Here is a 25638-nt window from a genome sequence, read left to right as displayed (position 1 = left end):
TGTTTCTCTCTTGTAAATTAGTTCATTGGTATCAATTTTTAAATTTCAGCTATAAGTAGTATCATATGATATTTGACTTTCTCTTTCTGACTTACTTCACTTAGTATGATTATCTCTAATTCTATGATGTTGCAAATGGCATTCCTTCATTCTTTTAATTTCTGAGTAATATTTCACTGGGAACATGTACCACTTCTTTATCCTTCCATCTGCTGATGGATATTTTGGTTGCTTCCATGTCTTAGACGTTGTAAATTGTGCTGCGGTACACATATGGGTGCATGTGTGTTTTCCAATTCTGGTTTTCTCCTGTTATACGCCTGGGAGTGGGACAGCTGGATCATATGGTACCTCTAATTTTACCTTGTAAAGGCACCTCCATACTGTTATTTATAGTGGCTGTTACCACGTTAGATCCCAACAGCAGCATAGGAGGGCTCCCTTTTTTCTACAACCTCTCAAGCATTTACTGTTTGTAGATGTTTCAATGGTGGCTATTCTTACTCATGTGAAGTGATCCCTCATTGTAGTTTTGATTTCCATGACGCTAATAATACAGGAATTAGAGCATCTTTTCAAGTGCTTTTCTTTTAAACAGTGTAAAATTTACCTATTGAAATAGGATCTTGAAAGTCTGTTCCTTTGGAATTTACTTTGCTTACCTACCCGTGGATATTTCCTGATTGTGGGTGTCATTTACAGCCCAACAGTTCTTCTGAATATTAAGTACCCATAAGCATTGTTTTTAAAGTTGCAGTTGCAGGAAAGGGCAATAAGGCAGCGGAATTTATCCATACTCAACTTGATTGCTAGGGAAAACAGAGGCTTAGTGGAATTCCTCTTCCGAGGTTGTAAATTGGAGTGTAAAGTGCCAGGACAAATAGTGTCACATTACTTCTTGTTGAATTTACTTTTTATTTCTGATCAGAGTAAATTTGATTACAATGTTGTGTTTGTTCTAGGTGTACAGAATCTGGTTCATTCACACATATACATATATCTAATCATGTTTAGATTCTTTCCCATGTTGGTCATTAGAGAGTTGAGTAGACCTCCCTTGGCATCCAGTAGGTCCTTCTTGATTATATATTTTATATGAATTATTAAATGCATGTTAACCCCAACATCCTAATTTTTCCATTCCTTTCACCTTTTTCAAAGTCTGTATGGGTCTTTCTCAGTGGAAATATGTTCATGGGTATCAATTTTTAGATAACACTAGTAAATGATGTCATCGGATATTTGTCTTTCTTTTTGTGACTTACTTTACGTAGTATGATTACCCCTAGGTTCATCAGTGGTGCTGCAAAAGACATTGTTTCATCTTTTCCATGGCTAATATTCAGTTGTGTACATGTACCACTTCTTTGTCCATTCATCTGTACTTGGACATTTTGCTTGCATCCATTTCTGGTTATTGTAAGTATCGCTGAAGAGCACATTTGGGTACCTGTGTCTTTCTGAGTTCTGGTGTTCTCGGGTTACAGGCCCATTAGTGGTTTGGTAGGATCACATAGTAGCTCAATTGTTACCTTTTCATTCTGTTCTGATTAGTGGCTGTTACCAGTTTACATCCCAGCAACAGCATAGGGGTGTATCCATTCTCGGAAACCCATTCAGCATTGTTTGCTACCTTTTAAAGGCACCTTCATTCTGTTCTGATTAGTGGCTGTTACCAGTTTACATCCCAGCAACAGCATAGGGGTGTATCCATTCTCGGAAACCCATTCAGCATTGTTTGCAGACTTTTTTTTTCTGATGGCCATTCAGACTATTGTGGGGTGATACCTTTTTGTAGTTTAAATTTGCATTGCCGTAATAATTTTTGATGTTGAACATTTTTTCATGTCCTTTAAAAAAAAAACACTGTGAGGAAATTTACCTCTTGAATTGTCTTCTCCAGATTTTCTACTGTTTTGCATATTAATGTTCATTCCTGACCTCAGGATATTTTTTGAGGGCAGGTGTCATTTAAAGCCCTGCAGTCCTTGTGAATATTAAATGACCAATAGCACTGGGATTAAAGCTGCTGTTGCAGGAATTGACCACAAGGCGGCAGATTTCTACATTCCCAACTTTGGTTACAAGGACAGGAGAGCCTTCCTGGAAGTTGTGTTCCTAGGTTGCAAATTGTAGTGGAATGTCCCAGGACAAACTCCCCAAAGCTTATGTCTCCTACTTATGTTTGTTTTTTAAATTTACTTTACGTTTTTTATCGGAGTAAATTTTTTTTAACTAGATCCTTACTCTATCTACAATTTCCCCATTCTTCTTTGCCTTTTATATTTATTTATTTATTTATTTATGGCTGTGTTGGGTCTTCGTTTCTGTGCGAGGGCGTTCTCTAGTTGCGGCAAGTGGGGGCCACTCTTCATCGCGGTGCGTGGGCCTCTCACTATCGCGGCCTCTCTTGCTGCGGAGCACAGCCTCCAGATGCGCAGGCTCAGTAGTTGTGGCTCATGGGCCTACTTGCTCCGTGGCATGTGGGATCCTCCCAGACCAGGGCTTGAACCCATGTCCCCTGCATTGGCAGGCAGATTCTCAACCACTGGGCCACCAGGGAAGCCCCTATCAGAGGAAATTTTATTACAGTGTAGTGATTCTCTGGGTGTACTGATTCTGATCAATTTTTCATACATATATCTGTTCATCTTTGGATCCTGTTACCATGCAGGTTATTACAGAGTGTTGAGTAGACCTCCCTTGGTATTTGGTAGGTGTTTGGTGATTATATAATTTATATGTATTAGTGATTATATAATTTATATATTTTATATGTTATAAGTTTATATACATATAACATACATTAGTGTATATATGTTAACCCCATAATCCTAATTTATCCACCCTCCCACCTTTCATTTTAGTTAACCATTAGTTTGTTTTATACGTCTCTGTGTCCTTTCCTTTGGAAATATGTTCATTGGTAGGAATCTTAAGATAACATCTATAAATTATATTATAGGATATATACCATACACTTCTGACTTAACGGTAATATGATTATTTTTAGACTCACCTGTAGTCATGAAAACGGCATTGTTCATTGTTTTCGAAAGCTGATCTTCCATTAGGTACCTGTGCCACTTATTCTTTGTCCATTCATCTGTTGACTGACTCTTTGGCTGCTTCCATGTCTTGCCTATTTTGAATATTGTTGGAGGACAGCTTTGTCAGCCTGTGTCTTCTTGATTCGGCTCTTCGGTGATAGGCCCAGTGGTGGGCGTGCTGGTTCGAATGGCATCTGAATTTTTACTTTTAAACACAGCTCCTTTCTGTTCTCATTACTGGCTCGTAGCACTGTATATCTCACCAGCAGCTAGAGGGTACACAGTTCTCTAAAACCCCTTCAGGATTTATTGTTTGTAGACATTTTGCTGGTGGTCATTCGACGGATGTGACTTGAAAACTTTTCATAGATTAGATTTGCATGAGTCTAATAATTCCTAATGTTGAGCTTTTATCCATTTTCCTTTTTTGAAAAAGAGTTGTAAAACTTACCTCTTCATACTACCTTTTTGAAGAATTTGCCAGTTGTGAATTATTTTTGGCCATTCCCTACCTCAGGACATTTTTGAGGGCAGGTGTGCTTTACAGCCCTGAGTCCTTGTGAATGTTAAGTGACCGTTAGCTGTGGGTTTAAAGCCTCTCTTCCCGGAAACGGCCAAAGGCAGCAGCATTTCTACATTTCCAACTCTGGGTTTTTGGGCAACAGAGCCTTCCTGGAAATCGTGTTAGTAGGCTGCAAGTTAGAGTGGAATGTGCCAGGTCAAACACCCAAGAGCTTATATCTCCTTACTTCTTGTTTTTTAAATTTAATTTTTATTTATTATCAGAGCAAATTTGATAAAAATGTTGTTTGTTTTAGGTGTACAGAATCTGATTCATTATATCTATGTATCAATCTATTCATCTTTGGATTCTTTCCTGTGTAGGTTATTACAGAGTGTTGAGTAGACCTCTCTTGGTATTCCATAGGTATTCTGTGATATATATTTCATATGTATTAATACATGTCTGTTAACCCCCATATCCTAATTCATCCATTCCTTACACTTTTCCATTTGGTTAAACATAATTTTGTTTTCTTAATCCATGTGTCCTTCTCTTGGAAGTAATTTCATGGTATCAATTTTTAGGTAACACCTATAAGTGATATCACCAAACTGTTTTTCGGTTTCTTCCTTACTTCAAATTGGGTGTTTATCTGTAGGTCCTTCTATGGTGGTGCACACGGCACTGTTTCATTCTTTTCCATGGCTAATATTCCATGTGTACATGGATGAGTTATTCATTGTGCATTTTTCTGTTGATGGACATTTTGGTTTCTTCCAAGTCTTGGCTATGTTAAATGTTGCTGCAGAGCAGGATTGCCAGCCTGTGTCTTTTTGATTCTGGTCTGCTCAGGTGATAGGTGCATCAAAGGGCCTACCAGGTAACATAGCAGCTCAATTTTTCCCGTTAAACGCACCTCCATTATGTTCTCACCACTGGCTGTTACCAGTTTACACCCCTCCAGAAGCTAGAGGATACGCAGTTCTCTAAAACCCCTTCAGCATTTATTCTTTGTAGACTTTTTGCTGATGATCATTCTGATGGCTTGGAGGTGAACGTTTCTGTAGATTGGATTTGCATGGCTTTATTAATTCCTGATGTTCAGCATTTTTTCATACCCTGTTTTTTTAAAAAAATAAAAAGGAAAGACAAACTGTGCATAAAATATGCCTCTTGAAATTGTGTTCTTGAAATGTGGAGGTCTTTTGAATTTCTTGGTCGATTTACAACCGCAGATTTGTTTTGAGGGCAGGTGTCATTTACAGGCCTGCAACTGTTTTGAATATTAAGTGACCATTAGTGCTGGGTTTAAAGCTGCTGTTGTGTGAAACGGCCACAAGGCGGCAGCATCTCTCCTTAACAAATCTGGTTACGAGGGCAACAGAGCCTTAATGGAAGTCGAGTTCTAGGTTGTAAATTAGAATGGAATATGCCAGGAAAAAGCCCCTTAAGTTTATGTCTCACTACTTCTTCTTCGTTATATTAATTTTTATTTTTATCACACCATGTTTGATTACAATGGTTTCTTTGTTCCGCCTGTGCAAGATGTGGTTCTTTTATACATATACATATTCTTCTTCGGATCCTTTTCCCATGTAGGTTATGACACAATGTTGAGTAGTCTTCTCTTGGTATTCCGTAGGTCTTTGGTGATTATATATTTACCATGTGTTTGTATATCTCTGTTAACCCCAATATCGTAATGTATCCAGTCCTCACACCTTTCCATTTGGGGCAACCATAAGTTTGTTTAATGAATCTGTGATTGCCTTTCTCTGTGGAAATATCTTCATTGGTATCAATTTTTAGATAACACTTATAAGTGATATGATAGGATATGTGTCTTTCGCTTTCTCACTTACTACAAGTTGCGTGATTACCTCTAGACTCATGTACGGTGCTGCAAATGGCATTGTGCTGTTTTTTTCCTTGGCTAATACTCCATCTGTACATGTACCACTTCTTCTTTGTCCACTCATCTGTTGATGGACTTTTTGGTTGCTTCCATGTCTTGGCTATTGTAATACTGCTGCAGTGCAGATTTGCCTGCCTGTGTCTTTCCAATTCTGTCTTCTTAGGTTATAGGCCCAGGAGTGGGCCTCCTGGATCATATCATAGCTCAATGTTTACCTTGTAACGGCACCTCCATTCTGTTCTCATTAGTGGCTTTTACCAGGTTACGTCCCACTTAAAGTTGAGGGTGTGCACTTCTCCACAACCCCTTCAGCATTTACTGCTTTTAGTTTTTTTGCTGATGGGTATTCTGACTGGTGTAAGCTGACACCTCTTTGTGGTTGCATTTGCATGCGTCTCATAATCCCTTCAAATTGAGCTTTCAGGCATGTCCTTTGTTTTTCAGTGAGTAGAGCTTACCTCTCCAAATTGTTTTCTTGAAGTCTGTGCCACATTTGGAAGTATTTTGGCCATTACCTCCCTCAAGACATGTTGAGGGCAGGTTTCATTTACAGCCCTCCAGTACTTGTACATATGAAGTGACGATTAGCACAGGTTTTAAAGCTGCTGTTGCAGGTAATGGCCAGAGGGCGGCAGCATTTCTGCTTTCTCCACTCTGGTAACTATGGAAACATCTTCCTGCCAGTGGTGTTCCTCAGTTATAAATTACAGTGGAATGTGACCAGATAACCTCCCAAAAGCTGATATATCCTTACTTATGTTTTTTTAATTGAATTTATATTTTTTATTGGAGTAATATTCCATTGTGTACATGAACCCCTTCTTCTTTCTACATTCCTCTGTTGATGGACATTTTCATTGCTTCCAAGTGTTGGCTGTGGTAAATATTGCTGGAGTGCAGGATTGCCAGCCTGTGTCCTTTTGATTCTCATCCTCTCAGGTGATATAGGCCCAGCACTGGGTATGCTTGATTGCATGGTAGCTCAATGTTTACCTTTTCAAGGCACCTCCATTGTGTTTTCATTACTGGCTCTTACCACGTCCCACTTAGAACCAATGGTACGCATTTCTCCACAACCCCTTCAGCCTTTATTGTTTGCAGAATTTTGCTGATGGCCATTCTAATTGGTGTGAGCTGACAGGTTTTTGTAATTTGGATTTGCATGTCTTTAATAATTCCTAATGTTCAGCATTTTTCCATGCTATTTTTTATTTCTGTTAAACAAAAAAAGAAAACTGTGAGTACAATAAACCTCTTGAAATTGTCTCCTTGGAAGGTTGCCCTCTTTGGAATTTTTTGGTCGATTTTCGACCCCAGGATTTTTTTTGACGGCAGTTGTCATTTACAGGCCTGCAATGAGTGTGAATATTTAGTGACCATTGCAGTGGTTTTAAAGCTGCTGTTGTGGGAAAAGGCCACAAGGCGGCAGCACTTCTCCATTCCCAAATCTGGTTACTAGGGCAGCAGAGCTTTTCTGGAAGTCATGTTCCCAGGTTGTAAATTAGAATGGAATGTGCCAGGAAAAACCCCCATAAGTCTATGTCACATTACTTCTTGTTCGTTGTTTTAATTTTTTTAATCGGGGTAATGATTAGAATATTGTCTGTCTTACGTGTACACAATCTGGTTCATTTGTACATTATATATATATATATGTATATATATATATATATATACACAGAGAGCGAGCGATGTACAGAACTTCTTCCCATGTAAATTATAGCAGAGTGTTCCATAGACCTCCCTTGCTATATGGTCAGTCTTTTTGATATATGTATTTAATATGTATTTGTACACGTATGGTAAACCTGATCTTAATTTATCCATTCCCGCATCTTTCCTTTTAGATAAGCACAGTTTTTTTCTAAGTCTGTGAGTGTCTTTCTCTGTGGAAATATGTTCATTTGTGTCAGTTGTTAGATAACGCCTATAAGTGATATCATAGGATATATGTCTTTGCTTTCCGATTTACGTCATGTTCTGTGATTATCTCTAGGCTCATTTATGGTGCCACAAAGAGCAGTGTTTCATTGTTTTCCATGGCTAATATTCCATTGTGTACATGGACCACTTCTTTATCCATTCATCTGTTGATGGACATTTTGGTTGCTTCCGTGTCTTGGCCATTGTGAAAATGGCTGCAGTGCAGCTTTTACAGCCTGTGTCTTCTCGACTTTGGTCTTCTCAGGTGAGAGGCTCACCGGTGGGCCTGCTGGATGGAATGGTGGCTCAATTTTTACTTTTAAATGCAGCTCCTTTCTGTTCTCATTATTGGCTTTACCACATTACATCTCGTCAGCACCTAGAGGGTACACAGTCCTCTAAAATTCCTTCGGCAATTATTGTTTGTTGACTTTTTGCTGATGGTAGTTCACTTGTGGGAGTTGAAACCTTTTTGTAGATTAGATTTGCATGAGTGTAATAATTCCTCATGTTGAGCTTTTATCCATTTTCCTTTTTTTGAAAAACAGTGAGTAAAAGTTACTACTTCATACTATCTCCTTGAAACATTTGCCTATTTTGAATTTTTTTTGCCATTCCCTACCTCAGGACATTTTTTGAGGGCAGGTGTCCTTTACAGCCTTGGATCCTTGTGAATGTTAAGTGAGCCTTAGCTGTGGGTTTAAAGCCGCTCTTGCGGGAAACGGCCACAAGGCGGCAGCATTTCTACATTTCCAACTCTGGGTTTTGGGGCAACAGAGCCTTCTTGGAAATCGTGTTAGTAGGCTGCAAATTAGAGTGGAATGTGCCAGGGCAAACCCCCAAGAGCTTACATCTCCTTACTTCTTGTTTGTTTTTTAAATTTAATATTTATTTATTATCACAGCAAATTTGATAAAAATACTGTGTTTGTTCTAGGTGTACAGAATCTGGTTCATTATATCTATGTATCAATCTATTCATCTTTGGATCCTTTCCTGTGTAGGTTATTACAGAGTGTTGAGTAGACCTCTCTTGGTATTCCATAGGTATTTTGTGATTATATATTTCACATGTATTAGTACATGTCTGTTAACACCCATATCCTAATTCATACATTCCTTACACCTTTCCCTTTGGTTAAACATAAATGTGTTTCCTGAATCCATGCGTGTCCTTCTCTTGGCAATAATTTCATGGGTATCAATTTTTAGGTAACACGTATAAGTGATGTCATAGGATGTCTGTCTTTTGGTTTCTCTCTTACTTCAAGTTGGCTAATTATGTCTAGATCCTTGTATGGTGCTGCCAACGGCACTGTTTCATACTTTTCCATGGCTAATATTCCATTGTGTACATCGACCACTTCTTCTTGGTGCATTTTTCTGTTGATGGACATTTTGGTTTCTTCCAAGTCTTGGCTATGTTAAATGTTGCTAGAGTACAGGATTGCCAACCTGTGTCTTTTTGATTCTGCTCTACTCAGGTGATACTCCCATCAGTGAGCCTACCAGATCACATGGTAGCTCAATTTTTACCTTTAAACGCACCTCTGTTCTGTTCTCATTACTGGCTGTTACCAGGTTACATCCCAACAGCAGCTAGAGGGTACGCAGTTCTCTAGAACCCCATCAGCATTATTCTTTGTAGACATTTTTGCTGATGATCATTCTGACGGCTGTGAGGTGAACGTTTTTGTAGACTGGATTTGCATGGCTTTATTAATTCTGATGTTTAGCATTTTGCCATGCCCTTATTTTAACAGAATAAATGAAAGAAAGAGAAGACAAAATGTGTGTAAAATATGCCTCTTGAAATAGTCGTTTTGAAATGTGCATGTTTTTTGAGTTTTTTGCTCGATTTATGACCCAAGGGTTTGTTTAGAAGGCAGGTGTCATTTACAGGGCTGGAATTATTTTGATTATCAAGTACCCATTAGCGCTGGGTTTAGAGCTGGCTGTTGTGTGAAATGGGCACCAGGCGGCAGCAGTTCTCCTTTTCCAAATCTGGTTACTAGGGTAACAGAGCCTCAATGGAAGTCGTGTTCTAGGTTGTAAATTAGAATGGAATATGCCAGGAAAAAGCCCCTTAAGCTTATGTCTCACTACTTCTTGTTCGTTTTTTTAATTTAATTTTTATGTTTTATCACAGCAACTTTGATTACAATGTTTTGCTTATTCTGGGAGTGCGAGATGTGGTTCCTTAACACATATAAATATATCGTTCTTCGGATCCTTTACCCATGTAGGTTATGACACAATGTTGAGTAGTCTTCCCTTGGTATTCCGCAGGTCTTCGGTGATTATATATTTCACCTGTGTTTGTATATCTGTGTTAACCCCAATATCCCTATGTGTCCAATCCTCACACCTTTCCATTGGTGAACCATAAGTTTGTTTAATGAATCTGTGATTGCCTTTCTCTGTGGAAATATCTTCATTGGTATCAATTTTTAGGTAACACTTATAAGTGATATGATAGGGATTACCTCTAGACTCATGTATGGTGCTGCAAATGGCATTGCGTCATTTTTTTCCTTGGCTAATATTCCATCTGTACATGTACCAGTTCTTCTTTGTGCACTCATCTGTTGATGGACTTTTTGGTTGCTTCCATGTCTCGGCTATTGTAATACTGCTGCAGTGCAGATTTGCCTGCCTGTGTCTTTCCAATTCTGTCTTCTTAGGTTATAGGCCCAGGAGTGGGTCTGCTGGATCACATTGTAGCTCAGTGTTTACCTTGGAAAGGCACCCACATTCTGTTCTCATTAGTGGCTCTTAGCAGGTATGCACTTCTCCACAACCCCTTCGGCATTTATTGTTTGTATTTTTGCTAATGTTTATTCTGCCTTGTGTGAGCTGATACCTCTTTGTGGTTGGATTTGCCTGCGTCTCATAATCCCTTGAAATTGAGCTTTCAGGCATGTCCTTTTTTTTTCAAGCTGCGAGTAGAGCTTACCTCTCCAAATTGTTTTCTTGAAGTATGTGCCATATTTTCAAATATTTTGGCCATTACCTCCCTCAAGACATGTTGAGGGCAGGTTTCATATACAGCCCTCCAGTACTTGTGCATATGAAGTGACGATTAGCACAGGTTTTAAAGCTGCTGTTGCAGGTAATGGCCAGAGGGCGGCAGCATTTCTGCTTTCTCCACTCTGGTAACTATGGAAACAGATCTTCCTGCCAGTGGTGTTCCTCAGTTATAAATTACAGTGGAATGTGACCAGATAACCTCCCAAAAGCTGATATATCCTTACTTATGTTTTTTTAATTGAATTTATATTTTTTAGTGGAGTAATATTCCATTCTGTACATGAACCACTTCCTTGTGCATTTCTCTGTTGATGGACATTTTCGTAGCTTCCAAGTGTTGGCTATGGTAAATATTGCTGGAGTGCAGAATTGCCAGCCTGTGTCCTTTTGATTCTCATCTTCTCAGGCGATAGGCCCAGCACTGGGTATGCTTGATTGCATGGTAGCTCAATGTTTACCTTTTCAAGGCACCTCCATTGTGTTTTCATTACTGGCTCTAACCACGTCCCACTTAGAACCGAGGGTATGCATTTCTGCACAACCCCTTCAGCATTTTTTGTTTGCAGAAATTTTGCTGATGACCATTATGACTGGTGTGAGATGACAGGTTTTTGTAATTTGCATTTGCATGTCTTTAATAATTCCTAATGTTCAGCATTTTTCCAGGCATTTTTTGATTTCTGTTAAACAAGAACAGAAAAAAAAAAAACTGAGTACAATAAACCTCTTGAAATTGTCTCCTTGGAAGGTTGCCCTCTTTTGAAATTTTTGGTCGATTTTCGACCCCAGGATTTTTTTTTGAGGGCAGTTGTCATTTACAGGCCTGCAATGAGTGTGAATATTTAGTGACCATTAGCACTGGTTTTAAAGCTGCTGTTGTGGGAAACGGCCACAAGGCGGCAGCACTTCTCCATTCCCAAATCTGGTTACTAGGGCAGCAGAGCCTTTCTGGAAGTCATGTTCCCAGGTTGTAAATTAGAATGGAATGTGCCAGGAAAAACCCCCATAAGTCTATGTCACATTACTTCTTGTTCGTTGTTTTAATTTTTTTAATCGGGGTAATGATTACAATATTGTTTGTCCTAGGTGTACACAGTCAGGTTCGTTTGTACATTTTATATATATATATACACACACACACACACATATACAGATCCTCTTCCCATGTAAATTATTGAAGAGTGTTCTGTATACCTCCCTTGCTATATGGTCGGTCTTTTTGATATATGTATATAATATGTATTTGTACACATATGGTAACCATGATGTTAATTTATCCATTTCCCCCACCTTTCATTTTAGATAAGCATAGTTTGTTTTCTAAGTCTGTGAGTGTCTTTCTCTGTGTAAATATATTCATTTTTGTCACTTGTTAGGTAACATCTATAGGAGGTATCGTAGGATATATGTCTTTTGCTTTCCGACTTACCTCATGTTCTGTGATTATCCCTAGGCTCATCTATGGTGCCTCAAAGAGCAGTGTTTCATTGTTTTCCATGGCTAATATTCCATTGTGTACATGGACCACTTTTTTATCCATTCATCTGTTGATGGACATTTTGGTTGCTTCCGTGTCTTGGCTATTGTGAAAATGGCTGCAGTGCAGCTGTTGCAGCCTGTGTCTTCTCGATTCTGGTCTTCTCAGGTGAGAGGCTCAGCTTTGGGCATGCTGGATGGAATGGTGGCTCAGTTGTTTTTGTTTATGGTGGTTTTTTTTTTTGCGGTACGCAGGCCTCTCACTGTTGCGGCCTCTCCCGTTGTGGAGTACAGGCTCCAGAATCTCAGGCTCAGCAGCCATGGCTCACAGGCCCAGCCGTTCCGCAGCATGTGTGATCTTCCCGTACCGGGGCACGAACCCGTGTTCCTGCATCGGCAGTTATACTGTCAACCACTGCGCCACCAGGGATGCTCCAGTTTTTACTTTTAAATGCAGCTCCTTTCTGTTCTCATTATTGGCTGTTACCACTTTACATCTCTCCAGCAGCTAGAGAGTATACAGTTCTCTAAAATCCCTTCAGCATGTATTGTTTGTAGACTTTTTGCTGATGGTAGTTGACTTGTGTGAGTTGAAACCTTTTTGTAGATTAGATTTGCATGAGTGTAATAATTCCTGATGTTGAGCTTTTATCTATTTTCCTTTCTTTTGAAAAAGAGTAAAACTTACCTCTTCATACCTCTTCTTACCTCTTCATCCTTGAAATATTTGCCTGTTTTGAATTTTTTGGCCATTCCCTAGCTCAGGACATTTCTTGAGGGCAGGTGTCCTTTGCAGCCCTGAGTTCTTGTGAATGTTAAGTGAGCCTTAGCTGTGGGTTTAAAGCTGCTCTTGTGGGAAACAGCCACAAGGCGGCAGCATTTCTACATTTCCAACTCTGGGTTTTTGGGCAACAGAGCCTTCCTAGAAATCATATTAGTAGGCTGCAAATTAGAATGGAATGTGCCAGGGCAAACCCCCAAGAGCTTATATCTCCTTACTTTGTTTTTTAAATGTAATTTTTATTTATTATCACAGTAAATTTGATAAAAATATTGTGTTTGTTCTAGGTGTACAGAATCTGGTTCATTATATCTATGTATCAATCTATTCATCTTTGGATCCTTTCCCGTGTAGGTTATTACAGTGTTGAGTAGACCTCTCTTGGTACTCCATAGGTATTTTGTGATTATATATTTCACATGTATTAGTACATGTCAGTTAACCCTCATATCCTAATTCATACATTACTTACACCTTTCCATTTGGTTAAACATAATTTTGTTTCCTGAATCCATGCGTGTCCTTCTCTTGGCAATAATTTCATGGGTATCAATTTTTAGGTAACACATATAAGTGATGTCATAGGATGTCTGTCTTTTGGTTTCTTTCTTACTTCAAGTTGGCTGATAATGTCTAGATCCTTGTATGGTGCTGCCAACGGCACTGTTTCATACTTTTCCATGGCTAATATTCCATTGTGTACATCGACCACTTCTTCTTGGTGCATTTTTCTGTTGATGGACATTTTGGTTTCTTCCAAGTCTTGGCTATGGTACATGTTGCTAGAGTGCAAGATGGCCAGCCTGTGTCTTTTTGATTCTGGTCTACTCTGGACATAGGCCTATCAATGGGCCCACCAGATCACATGGTAGCTAAATCTCTACCTTTAAACGCACCTCTGTTCTGTTCTCACTACTGGCTGTTACCAGGTTACATCCCACCAGCAGCTAGAGGGTACGCAGTTCTCTAAAACCCCTTCAGAATTTATTCTTTGTAGAGATTTTTGCTGATGATCATTCTGACGGCTGTGAGGTGAACATTTTTGTAGACTGGATTTGCATGGCTTTATTAATTCCTAATGTTGAGCATTTTTCCATGCCTTTTTTTTTTTTTTTTCCAGTATGCGGGCCTCCTACTGTTGTGGCCTCTCCCATTGTGGACACAGGCTCAGGACGCGCAGGTTCAGCGGCCAAGGCTCACAGGCCCATCCGTTCCATGGCATGTGGGATCCTCCTGTACCGGGGCAAGAACCTGTGTGCCCTGCCTTGGCAGGCAGACTCTCAACCAGTGTGCCACCAGTGAAGCCCCATAACCTTTTTTTTAACAAAAAAAAAGGAGACAGAAGACAAAAGGTGCGAAAAATATGCCTGTTGAAACTGTCCTTTTAAAATTTGCATGTCTTTTGAGTATTTTATTTGATTTACGACCCAAGGATTTGTTTTGAGGGCAGGTGTCATTTACAGGGCTGGAATTATTTTGATTATCAAGTGACCATTAGCGCAGTTTTTAAAGCTGCTGTTTTGAGAAACACCCACAAGGTGGCAACACTTCTTCTTTACCAAATATGGTTACGAGGGCAACAGAGCCTCAATGGAAGTCGTGTTCTAGGTTGTAAATTAGAATGGAATATGCCAGGAAAAAGCCCCTTAAGTTTATGTCTCACTACTTGTTTTTTTAGTTTAATTTTTATTTTTTATCACAGCAACTTTGATTACAATGTTTTGCTTGTTGTAGGTGTGCAAGATGTGGTCCTTTTACACATATACATATATCTATCCTTTTTTGGATCCTTTTCCCGTGTAGGTTATGACATAATGTTGAGTAGTCTTCTCTTGGTATTCCGTAGGTCTTTGGTGATTATATATTTCACCTGTGTTTGTATATCTCTGTTAAACCCAATATCCTAATGTATGTAATCCTCATACCTTTCCATTGGTGAACCATAAGTTTGTTTAATGAATCTGTGATTGTCTTTCTCTGTGAAAATATCTCCATTGGTATCAATTTTTAGGTAACACCTATAAGTGATATCATAGGATATGTGTCTTTCTCTTTTGACTTAGTACAAGTTGCGTGATTACCTCTAGACTCATGTACGGTGCTGCAAATGGCATTGTGCTATTTTTTTCCTTGGCTAATATTCCATCTGTACATGTACCAGTTCTTCTTTGTCCACTCATCTGTTGATGGACTTTTGGTTGCTTCCATGTCTTGGCTATTGTAATACTGCTGCAGTGCAGATTTGCCTGCCTGTGTCTTTCCAATTCTGTCTTCTTAGGTTATAGGCCCAGGAGTGGGCCTCCTGGATCATATCGTAGCTCAGTGTTTACCTTGTAAAGACACCTCCATTCTGTTCTCATTAGTGGCTCTTACCAGGTTGAGTCCCACTTAAAGTTGAGGGTATGCTCTTCTCCACAACCCCTTCAGCATTTATTGTTTGTAGATTTTCGCTGAAGGTTATTCTGAATGGTGTGAGCTGATACCTCTTTGTGGCTGGATTTGCATGCATCTCATAATCCCTTGAAATTGAGCTTTCAGTCATGTCCTTTTTTCCTTCAAACTGTGAGTACAGCTTACCTCTTTAAATTGTTTTCTTGAAACATGTGCCACATTTGGAAGTATTTTGGCCATTACCTCCCTCAAGACAATTTGAGGGCAGGTTTCATTTACAGCCCTCCAGTACTTGTGCATATAAAGTGACCATTAGTACAGGTTTTAAAGCTGCTGTTGCAGGTAATGGCGAGAGGGCGGCAGCATTTCTGCTTTCCCCACTCTGGTAACTTGGGAAACAGACCTTCCTGCCAGTGGTGTTCCTTGATAATACATGAGGGTGGAATGTGCCTGGATAAACCCCCAAAAGCTGATGTTTTCTTACTTATATTTGTTTTTTAAATTGAAACCGTAATCCTTACGCCTAACTTAATTTTCTTTTTTTTTTTTTTTTGATTTTAAAAAATATTTTTCTGGGGTTAAAACAAATTAGAAGAACAACAAAATAAAACAAAGTAACCTGAGTGTCCCTCAAAAATCTAAGTCTGAAATACTTGGTACTTCTGTTCTATGGATTGTTATGTAGTCTATAAAAAGTTTGAGAGCTAAATCTGTTTTTCTACAGTGAGAAACATGATGTTCCAGATGTAAGGAACACCTGGATAAAATAAGAAAGCTACACATTATGCTGGTTGTTTCAGGGAGTGGGAAAGGATGGCAAGTAGTAAAATATCTTTTCCTTTAATCTTTTTAAATTTCTCTTGTTACAAAGAACTTGAACTATAATTGCACTTTAAAAAAGTAACAATGGAAATTTAACAGAAAAAAAATATATTGTGTGTTTAATTACAGTTCATAGAATTATTATCCCTGAATCATAATTCTGTTAGTACACCAGTATAAGAACTATTTCTTAATATTTAGTTGAGAACCAATTCCTTCTGTTTTTGAGAATAATTCTCTAAAATCATTTCCAGTAATGGCACTTTTCCCCCAATCAAAGGTTTAACAAGGGAGACGCAAGCAGACTAATCATGAAAGCACAAAGCAATACAACAGCAACAAAAAAAAGTCTTACTTCCAATAACAGCTCAATTTAGAAGAGGTTTTATGTATTCAGAACAAAAGCATTCCTCCTTGACTTTCTAACCAGTCAAAATCTGTGTATTCTACAGAAAATCTGTGATGTTATTCCCACAAAAGTACCCTGTACTGCTTCTGCCTCCATTAGATTTCCTAAACAGTAGTGTTTTAATGTACAGGTTAAAAACAAAATCCTAATATGATTTATTTATAATGTGTGTGTTGTCTTATCTTAGTGTCTAAAGTCTTCTCCATGGCTGGACCCCAAATAATATTCCTTTACATGCTAAGTGATATCTGGAGACTGGAAGAGGTTTAATAAATACCCTAACCCTAAAGCATACCCTAACCCTAATCCTAACACTTACCCTAACCCTAACCCGTATCCTAACCTATACCCCAACCCTAACCAGTATCCGTACCTTAACCTGTATCCTAACCCGCACCCTAACCCTAACGTAACATGTACCCTAATCTTAAACTGTAAGCTAACGCTAACCCATAACCTAACCCTAACCTGTACCCTAACCCTAACCCAGACTCCAACCCTAACCCGGAACCTAACTCTTAACACATACCTGTAGCCATACCCTAAACTGTACCTTAACCCTAAACCATACACTAACCTGTACCCTAACCCATACCCTAACACTAACCTGTAGCTGTACCCTAACGTGTACCCTAAACCGTAACCTAATCGTAACCCTAACCCATGCCCTAACTCATTCCCTAACTAATACGTACCATAACCTGTATCCTAACCCTAACCCGTAGCCGTACCCTCACCTGTACACTAAGGCATAGCCTAACACTAACCCTAACCCATACCAACCCGTACCCTAACCCTAAACTGTACGCAAACCCTACACTAACCCATACCCTAACCCGTACTCTAAGCCCTAATCCTTACCCTTAATTTTTTTTTAATATTTGAAAAAATATTTTTCTGGCATTAAAACAAATTAGCAGAACAACAAAATAACAAAGAAAGTAACTTGAGTGTCCTTCAAAAAGCTAAGTCTGAAATACTTGGTACTTCTCTTCTATGGACTGTTATGTAGCCTATAAAAAGTGTGAGAGCTAAATCTGTTTTTCTACAGTGAGAAACATGATGTTCCAGATGTAAGGAACACCTGGATAAAAAAAGAAAGCTACACATTATGCTGGTCATTTCAGGGAGTGGGAAAGGATGGTAAGTGGTAAAATATTATCTTTTCCTTTAATTTTTTAAAATTTCTCTTGTTACAAAAAACTTGAACTATAATTGTACTTTAAAAAAGTAACAATGAATATTTAAAAGAAAATATATAGTGTTTAATTACATTTCATAGAATTATTATTCCTAAATCATAATTCTGTTAGTACACCAGTAAAAGCATTATTTCTTAAAATTTAGTTGAGAACCATTTCCTTCTGTTTTTGAGAATAATCCTCTAATCTCATTTTCAGAAATGGCACTCTTCCCCAAATCAAAGGTTTAACAGGGGAGATGCAAGCAGAATAATCATGAAAACACAAAGCAATACAACAGCAACAAAAAATTTCTACCTTCCAAAAACAGCTCAGTTTACAAAAGAATTTATATCTTCAAAACAATAGCATTCCTCCTTGACTTTCTAACCAGTCAAAATCTGTGTATTCTACAGAAACTCTGTGATGTTAAAATCACAAAACTGCCCTTTACTGTTTGTGCCTCCATTAGATTTCCTAAGCAGTAGCGTTTTAATGTACAGGTTAAAAACAAAACCATAATGTGATTTATTTATAATGTGTGTGTTCTTTGTTTTATCCTAGCGTCTAAAGTTTTCTCCATGGCTAAACCCCGATAATATTCCTTTACATGCTAAGTGATATCTGGAGAGTGGGAGAGGTTTAATAAATACCCTAACCCTAAAGCATACCCTAAACCTAAGCTGTACTCTAACCCTAACCCATAACCTAACCCTAAACCATAACCTGTACCCTAATCTTAACCTGTACCCTAATCCTAACCTGTAGCCATACCCTAACCCATACCCTAATCCTAATGCTATCCCTAAGCCTAACCTTAACCTGTACCCTAATCCTAACCTGTACCCTAACCCATACCCGTACCCTAAACCCTAATCCTTACCCCTAACTGAATTTTTTTTTATTTAAAAAATATTTTTCTGTGGTTACAACAAATTACAAGAACAACGAAATAAAACAAAGTAACCTGAATGTCCCTCAAAAAGCTAAGTCTGAAATACTTGATAGTTCTGTTCTATGGACTGTTATGTAGCCTATAAAAAGTGTGAAAGCTAAATCTATTTTTGTACAGTGAGAAACATGGTGTTCCACATGTAGGGAACACCTGGATAAAATGAGAAAGCTACACATTGTGCTCGTTGTTTCTGGGAGTGTGAAAGGATGGCAAGTGGTAAAATATTATCTTTTCTTTAATCTTTTTAAATTTCCCTTGTTACAATGTACTTGAATTATAATTGTACTTTAAAAAAGTAACAATGGAAATTTAAAAGAAAAAAGTATATATTGTGTGTTTAGTTACATTTCATAAAATTATTATCCCTGAATCATAATTCTGTTAGTACACCAGTACAGAGATTATTTCTTAATATTTAGGCGAGAACCATTTCCTTCTGTTTTTGAGAATAATCCTCTAATCTCATTTTCAGAAATGGCACTCTTCCCCAAATCACAGATTTAACAAGGGAGATGCAAGCAGAATAATCATGAAAACACAAAGCAATACAACAGCAACAAAAAATTTCTACCTTCCAAAAACAGCTAAATTTACAAGAGGATTTTTATCTTCAGAACAAATGTGTTTCTCCTTGACTTTCTATGAGTCAAAATCTGTGTATTCTACAGAAAATCTGTGATGCTATTCCAATGAAACTACCCTTTACTGTTTCTGCCTCAATTGGATTTCCTAAGCAGTAGTGTTTTAATGTACAGGTTAAAAACAGAATCCTAATGTGATTTATTTAAAATGTGTGTGTTCTTTGTTTTATCCTAGTGTCTAAATTCTTCTCCATGGCTGGACCCCAAATAATATTCCTTTACGTGCTAAGTGATATCTGGACAGTGGGAGAAGTTTAATAAATACCCTAACACGAAAGCGTACCCTAACCCTAACCCATACCCTAAACCTAAACCTAACCTGTACCCTAAACCTACCCCTAACCCAGAACCTAACCCTAAACCACACCCTGACCCTAACCCGTACACTAACCCATTATTTAACCTTAACCCGTAGGCGTACCCTAACCCTAATTCTTACCCCTAAATTAATTTTTTTGTATTTTACAAAATATTTTTCTGGTGTTAAAAACAATTAGCACAACAACAAAATAAAACGGAAAGTAACCTGAGTGCCTCTCAAAAACTAAGTCTGTAATACTTGGTACTTCTCTTCTATGGACTGTTATGTAGCCTATAAAACGTGTGAGAGCTAAATCTGTTTTTATGCAGTGAGAAACATGATGTTCCAGATGTAAGGAACACCTGGATAAAATAAAGCTACACATTATGCTGGTCGTTTCAGGGAGTGGGAAAGGATGGCAGGTGGTAAAATGTTACCTTTTCCTTTAATCTTTTTAAATTTCTCTTCTTAAAAACAACTTGAATTATAATTGTACTTTTAAAAAGTAACAATCGAAATTTAAAAGAAAAAATATATATTGTGTGTTTAGTTACATTTTATAGAATTATTATCCCTGAATCATAATTCTGTTAGTACACCAGTATAGAGATTATTCCTTAATATTAAGATGAGAACCATTTCCTTCTGTTTTTGAGAATAATTCTGTAAACTCATTTCCAGTAATGGCACTCTTCCCCAAATCACAGGTTTAACAAGGAAGATGCAAGCAGAATAATCATGAAAACACAAAGCAATACAAAAGCAACAAAAAATTTCTATCTTCCAAAAACAGTTCAGTTTACAAGAGGATTTATATATTCAGAATAAAAGCATTCCTCGTTTACTTTCTCACCAGTCAAAATCTATGTATTGGGTTTCCCTAGTGGCGCAGTGGTTGACAGTCCGCCTGCCTATGCATGGGACACGGGTTCGTGCCCCGGTCCGGGAGGATCTCACGTGCCGCGGAGCGGCTGGGCCCGTGAGCCATGGCCGCTGAGCCTGCGCGTTCGGAGCCTGTGCTCCGCAACGGGAGAGGTCACAACTGTGAGAGGTCCACATACCGAAAAAAAAAAAATCAGTGTATTCTACAGAAAATCTGTGATGTTATTCCCATAAAACTACCCTTTTCTTCTTTTTCCTCCATGAGATTTCCTAAGTACTAGTGTTTTAATGTACAGGTTAGAAACAAAATCCTTATGTGATTTTCTTACAATGTGTGTGTTCTTTGTCTTTTCCTAGTGTGTAAAGTCTTCTCCATGGATGGACCCCAAATAATATTCCTTTACTTGCTAAGTGGTATCTGTAGAGTGGAAGAGGTTAAATAAATACCCTACCCCTAAAGCGTACCCTAAACCTAACACATACCCTAAGCCTAACCCTTACCCTAACCCGTACACTAACCTATACCCTAACCCGTGGCCGTACCCTAACCTGTACCCTAAACCTACCCTAACCCTAAACCTAACACTCTAACACTTACCATAAGCCTAACCCGTACCCTAACCCATAGCCATATCCTAAAACGTACCCTAACCTGAACCCATACCCTAAACCTAACCCTAACCCGTACCCTAAACCTAACCCGTATGCTAACCCTAAACCCTACCCTAACTCTAACCCGTAACCTAACCCGTAGCCATACCCTAGCCTGTACCCTGAACCGTACCCTAATTCTAACCCTAACCCTTACCCTAACCTGTACCGTTAACCCTAATCCTTAACCCGAACTTAATTTTTTTTTTTTTGTATTTAAAAAAATATTTTTCTGGGGTTAAAACAAATTAGCAGAACAACAAAATAAAACAGAAAGTTACCTGAGTGTCCCACAAAAACCTAAGTCTGAAATACTTGGTACTTCTGTTCTATGGACTGTTATGTAGCCTGTAAAATGTGTGAGAGCTGTATCTGTTTTTCTACAGTGAGAAACATGATGTTCCAGATGTAAGAAACACCTGGATAAAATGAGAAAACTACACATTATGCTGGTCGTTTCAGGGAGTGGGAAAGGATGGCAAGTGATAAAATATTATCTTTTCCTTTAATCTTTTTAAATTTCACTTGTTACAAAGTACTTGAATTATAATTGTACTTTAAAAAAAGAATGGAAATTTAAAACAAAAATATATATATTGTGTGTTTAATTACCGTTCATAGAATTTTATCCCTGAATCATAATTGTTAGGATGCCAGTATACAGGTTATTCCTTAATATTAAGGTCAGAACCATTTCCTTCTGTTTTTGAGAATAATTCTGTAAACTCATTTTCAGAAACGGCACTCTTCCCCAAATCACAGGTTTAACAAGGGAGATGCAAACAGAATAATCATGAAAACACAAAGCAATACAACAGCAACAAAAAATTTCTAACTTCCAATGACAGCTCAATTAACAACAGGATTTATATATTAGGAACAAAAGCATTCCTCCTTGACTTTCTAACCAGTCAAAATCTGTGTATTCTACGGAAAATTTGTGATGTTATTCCCATAAAACTACCCTTTACTGCTTCTGCCTCCAATAGATTTCCTAAGAAGTAGTGTTTTAATGTACAGGTTAAAAACAAAATCGTAATGTGATTTATTTAAAATGTGTGTATTCTTTGTCTTATCCTAGTATCTAAAGTCTCTTCCATGGTTGGACTGCAAATAATATTCCTTTACGTGCTAAATGATATCTAGAGAGTGGGAGAGTTTTAATAAATACCCTAACCCTAAAGCATACCCTAACCATAACCCTAACCCTTACCCAACGCTTACCCAACCCCCACCTGTGCCCTAACCCTCAACCTAACCCATACTCTAACCCTATCCCGTAACCTAACCATAATCCGTACCCTAACCACACGCCTGACCCATACCCTAACCATAACCCGTACGCTAACCCTAGACCGTACCCTAACCCTTACCCTAAACCGTAGCTGTACACTAACCTGTACTCTAAAGCATACCCTAACCATAAATCTAACCCATACCCTAACCCTAACCCTAACCCTAACCCATACCCTAACCCTAACCCTAACCCATACCCTAAAACTTACACTTAAATTTTTTTTATTGTATTTTAAAAAATATTTTTCTGGGTTTAAAACAAATTAGCAGAACAAAATAAAACAGAAAGTAACCTGAGTGTCCCACAAAAGCCTAAGTCTGAAATACTTGGTACTTATGTTCTATGGACTGTTACGTAGCCTATAAAAAGTGTGAGAGCTAAATATGCTTTTCTAACAGTGAGAACATGATGTTCCAGATGTAAGGAACATCTGGATAAAATAAGAAAGCTACACATTATGCTGGTCGTTTCAGGGAGTGGGAAAGGATGGCAAGTGGTAAAATATTATCTTTTCCTTTACTCTTTTTAAATTTCTCTTGTTACAAAGAACTTGAATTATAATTGTACTTTAAAAGAGTAACAATGGAAATTTAAAAGAAAAAATTATATGTTGTGTGTTTAGTTACGTTTTATAGAATTATTATCCCTGAATCATAATTCTGTTAGTACACCAGTATAGAGATTATTTCTTAATATTTAGTTGAGAACCATTTCCTTCTGATTTTGAGAATAATTTTGTAAACTCATTTCCAGTAATGGCACTCTTCCCCAAATCACAGGTTTAACAACAAGGGAGATGCAAGCAGAATAATCATGAAAACACAAAGCAATACAACAGCAACAAAAAATTTCTAACTTCCAATAACAGCTCAATTTAGAAGAGGGTTTATATCTTCAGCACAAAATCATTCCTCCTTGACTTTCTAACCAGTCAAAATCTGTGTATTCTACAGAAAATCTGTGATGTTATTCCCAAAAACTACCCTTTACTGCTTCTGCCTCCATTAGATTTCCTAAGCACTAGTGTTTTAATGTACAGGTTAAAAACAAAATCGTAAAGTGATTTATTTAAAATGTGTGTGTTCTTTGTCTTATCCTAGTGTCTAAAGTCTTCTCCATGGCTGGACCCCAAATAATATTCCTTTACATGCTAAGTGATATCTGGAGAGTGGGAGAGGTTTAATAAATCCCTAACTCATACCCTAACCCATACCCTAACCTGTACTCTAACCCATAAACTAACCCTAACCCGTAACCTAACACTAACCCATACCCTAACCCTAACCCTGACCCGTACCCTAAGCCTAACCCATACCCTAACCTGTAACCGTACTCTAACCTGTACCCTAACCCTAACCAGTACCCTAACCCTAACCTGTATGCCATTCCTAACTTGTATCCTAACCCTAACCTGTAGCCTAACCTATACCCTAACCCTAACCCATACACTAACCCTAAACCTAACCCTCACCCGTAACCTAACACTATAACCTAACACTAACCTGTACCCTAATACTAACCCATATCCTAACCCTAACCCATACCCTAACACATAATCATACCCTAACCTGTACCCTAATCCTTACCTGTACCCTAACCCGTACCCTAAACCCTAATCCTTACCCCTAACTTAATTTTGGTTTTTTTGTATTTTAAAAAATACTTTTCTTGGGTTAAAACAAATTAGCAGAACAACAAATAAATGAAATAAGTGTCCCTCAAAAATCTAAGTCTGAAATACTTGGTAATTCTGTTCTATGGACTCTTTTGTAGCCTATAAAAACTGAGAGACCTAAATCTGTTTTTCTACAGTGAGAAACATGATGTTCCATTTGTATAGAACACCTGGATCAAATGAGAAATCTACATATTATGCTGGTCATTTAAGGGAATGGGAAAGGATGGCAAGTGGTAAAATATTATCCTTTCCTTTAATCTTTTTAAATTTCACTTGTTACAAAGAACTTGAATTATAATTGTACTTTAATAAAGTAGCAATGGAAATTTAAAATAAAAAATATATATATTGTGTGTTTACTTATATTTCATAGAATTATGAAATGCTGCCGCCCTCTGGCCAAACCTACAAAAGCAGCTTTAAAACCTGTGGTAATGGTCACTTCATATGAACAGGTACTGCAAGGCTGTAAAGGAAACCTGCCCTCATAATGTCTTGAGGTAGATAGAGGCCAAAATAGTTTAAAATGTGGCACACTTTTCAAGAAAACCATTTGAAGAAGTAAGCTGTAATAACAGTTTGAAAAATAAAAGGACATGCCTGAAAGCTCAATTTCAAAGGATTATGAGACACATGCAAATACAACCACACAGAGGTATCAGCTCACACCACTCAGAATAACCATCAGCAAAGAAACTACAAACAATCAATGCTGAAGAGGTTGTGGAGAAATGCATACCCTCAATTTGAAGTGGGACGTAACCTGGTAAGAGCCACTAATGGGAACAGAATGGAGGTGCCTTTAAAAGGTAAATCTTGAGCTCCTATATGATCCAGCACGCCCGCTCCTCGGACTATATCCTAAGAAGACAGAACTGGAGAGACACAGGCAGGTAAATCTGCACTGTAGAAGTATAACAAGAGCCAAGACAAACGTCCATCAAGAGATGAGTGGAGAAAGAAAAACTGGTCCATGTACAGATGGAACATTAGCCAAGGAAAAAAAATGAAACAATGCCGTTTGCAGGACCATAGAGGAGTCTAGAGGTAATCACGCAACTTGCAGTAAGTCAGAAAGCGAAAGACACATATCCTATCATATCACTTATGGGTGTTACCTAAAAATTGATACCAATGAAGATATTTCCACAGAGAAAGGCAATCACAGATTCATTAAACAAACTTATGGTTGCCCCAAATGGAAAGGTGTGAGGACTGGATACATTACGATATTGGGGTTAACAGAGATATACAAACACATGGTAAATATATAATCACCAAAGACCTACAGAATACCAAGAGAAGACTACTCAACATTGTGTCATAACCTACGTGGGAAAAGGATCCGAAGAACAGATATATGTAGATGTGTGAAAGAACCACATCTGGCACACCTAGAACAAACAAAACATAGTCATCAAATTTGCTGTGATAAAAAATACTTAAAAATATGAACACGAAATAATGAGACATAAACTTAAAGGAATTTTTCGTAGCACATTCCATTCTAATTTACAACCTAGAACACGACTTCCATTAAGGCTCTGTTGCCGTGGTAACCAGATTTGGTAAAGGAGAAATGCTGCCGCCTTGTGGCTGTTTCACACAACAGCAGCTTTAAACAAAGCGCTAAGCTAATGGTCACTTAATATTCAAAATACGTGCCGGACTCTAAAGGACACTGGGCCTAAAGAAATTCCTGGGGTCCTAAGTCGACCACAAAATTCAAAAGACCTCAACATTTCAAAAAG

At 38.1% G+C, this 25638-nt stretch overlaps 1 long non-coding RNA gene across 5 annotated transcripts in view; it reads left to right on the top strand.

Annotated features, from left to right (window-relative positions):
- The window catches only part of LOC309825341, an 85490-nt gene extending 61261 nt beyond the window's left edge, over positions 1-24229 (top strand). For 2 of the 5 annotated variants that reach the window (XR_014297021.1, XR_014297022.1), the window contains 2 exons: positions 17353-17444; positions 24022-24229. This is a non-coding gene — a long non-coding RNA (uncharacterized lncRNA). Of the gene's footprint in view, positions 1-15794; positions 15887-17352; positions 17445-17701; positions 17815-18909; positions 19061-24021 lie in introns of those variants that run through there. The other 3 variants (XR_014297023.1, XR_014297024.1, XR_014297025.1) reach the window with 3 other exon arrangements.
- Positions 24230-25638: the final 1409 nt, after the last annotated feature.

The sequence above is a fragment of the Grampus griseus genome (genome assembly GCF_964374135.1).
Source record: "Grampus griseus genome assembly, chromosome: 7".
NCBI classification, from domain to species: domain Eukaryota; kingdom Metazoa; phylum Chordata; class Mammalia; order Artiodactyla; family Delphinidae; genus Grampus; species Grampus griseus.
This window is presented reverse-complemented; position numbering and strand designations above follow the sequence as displayed.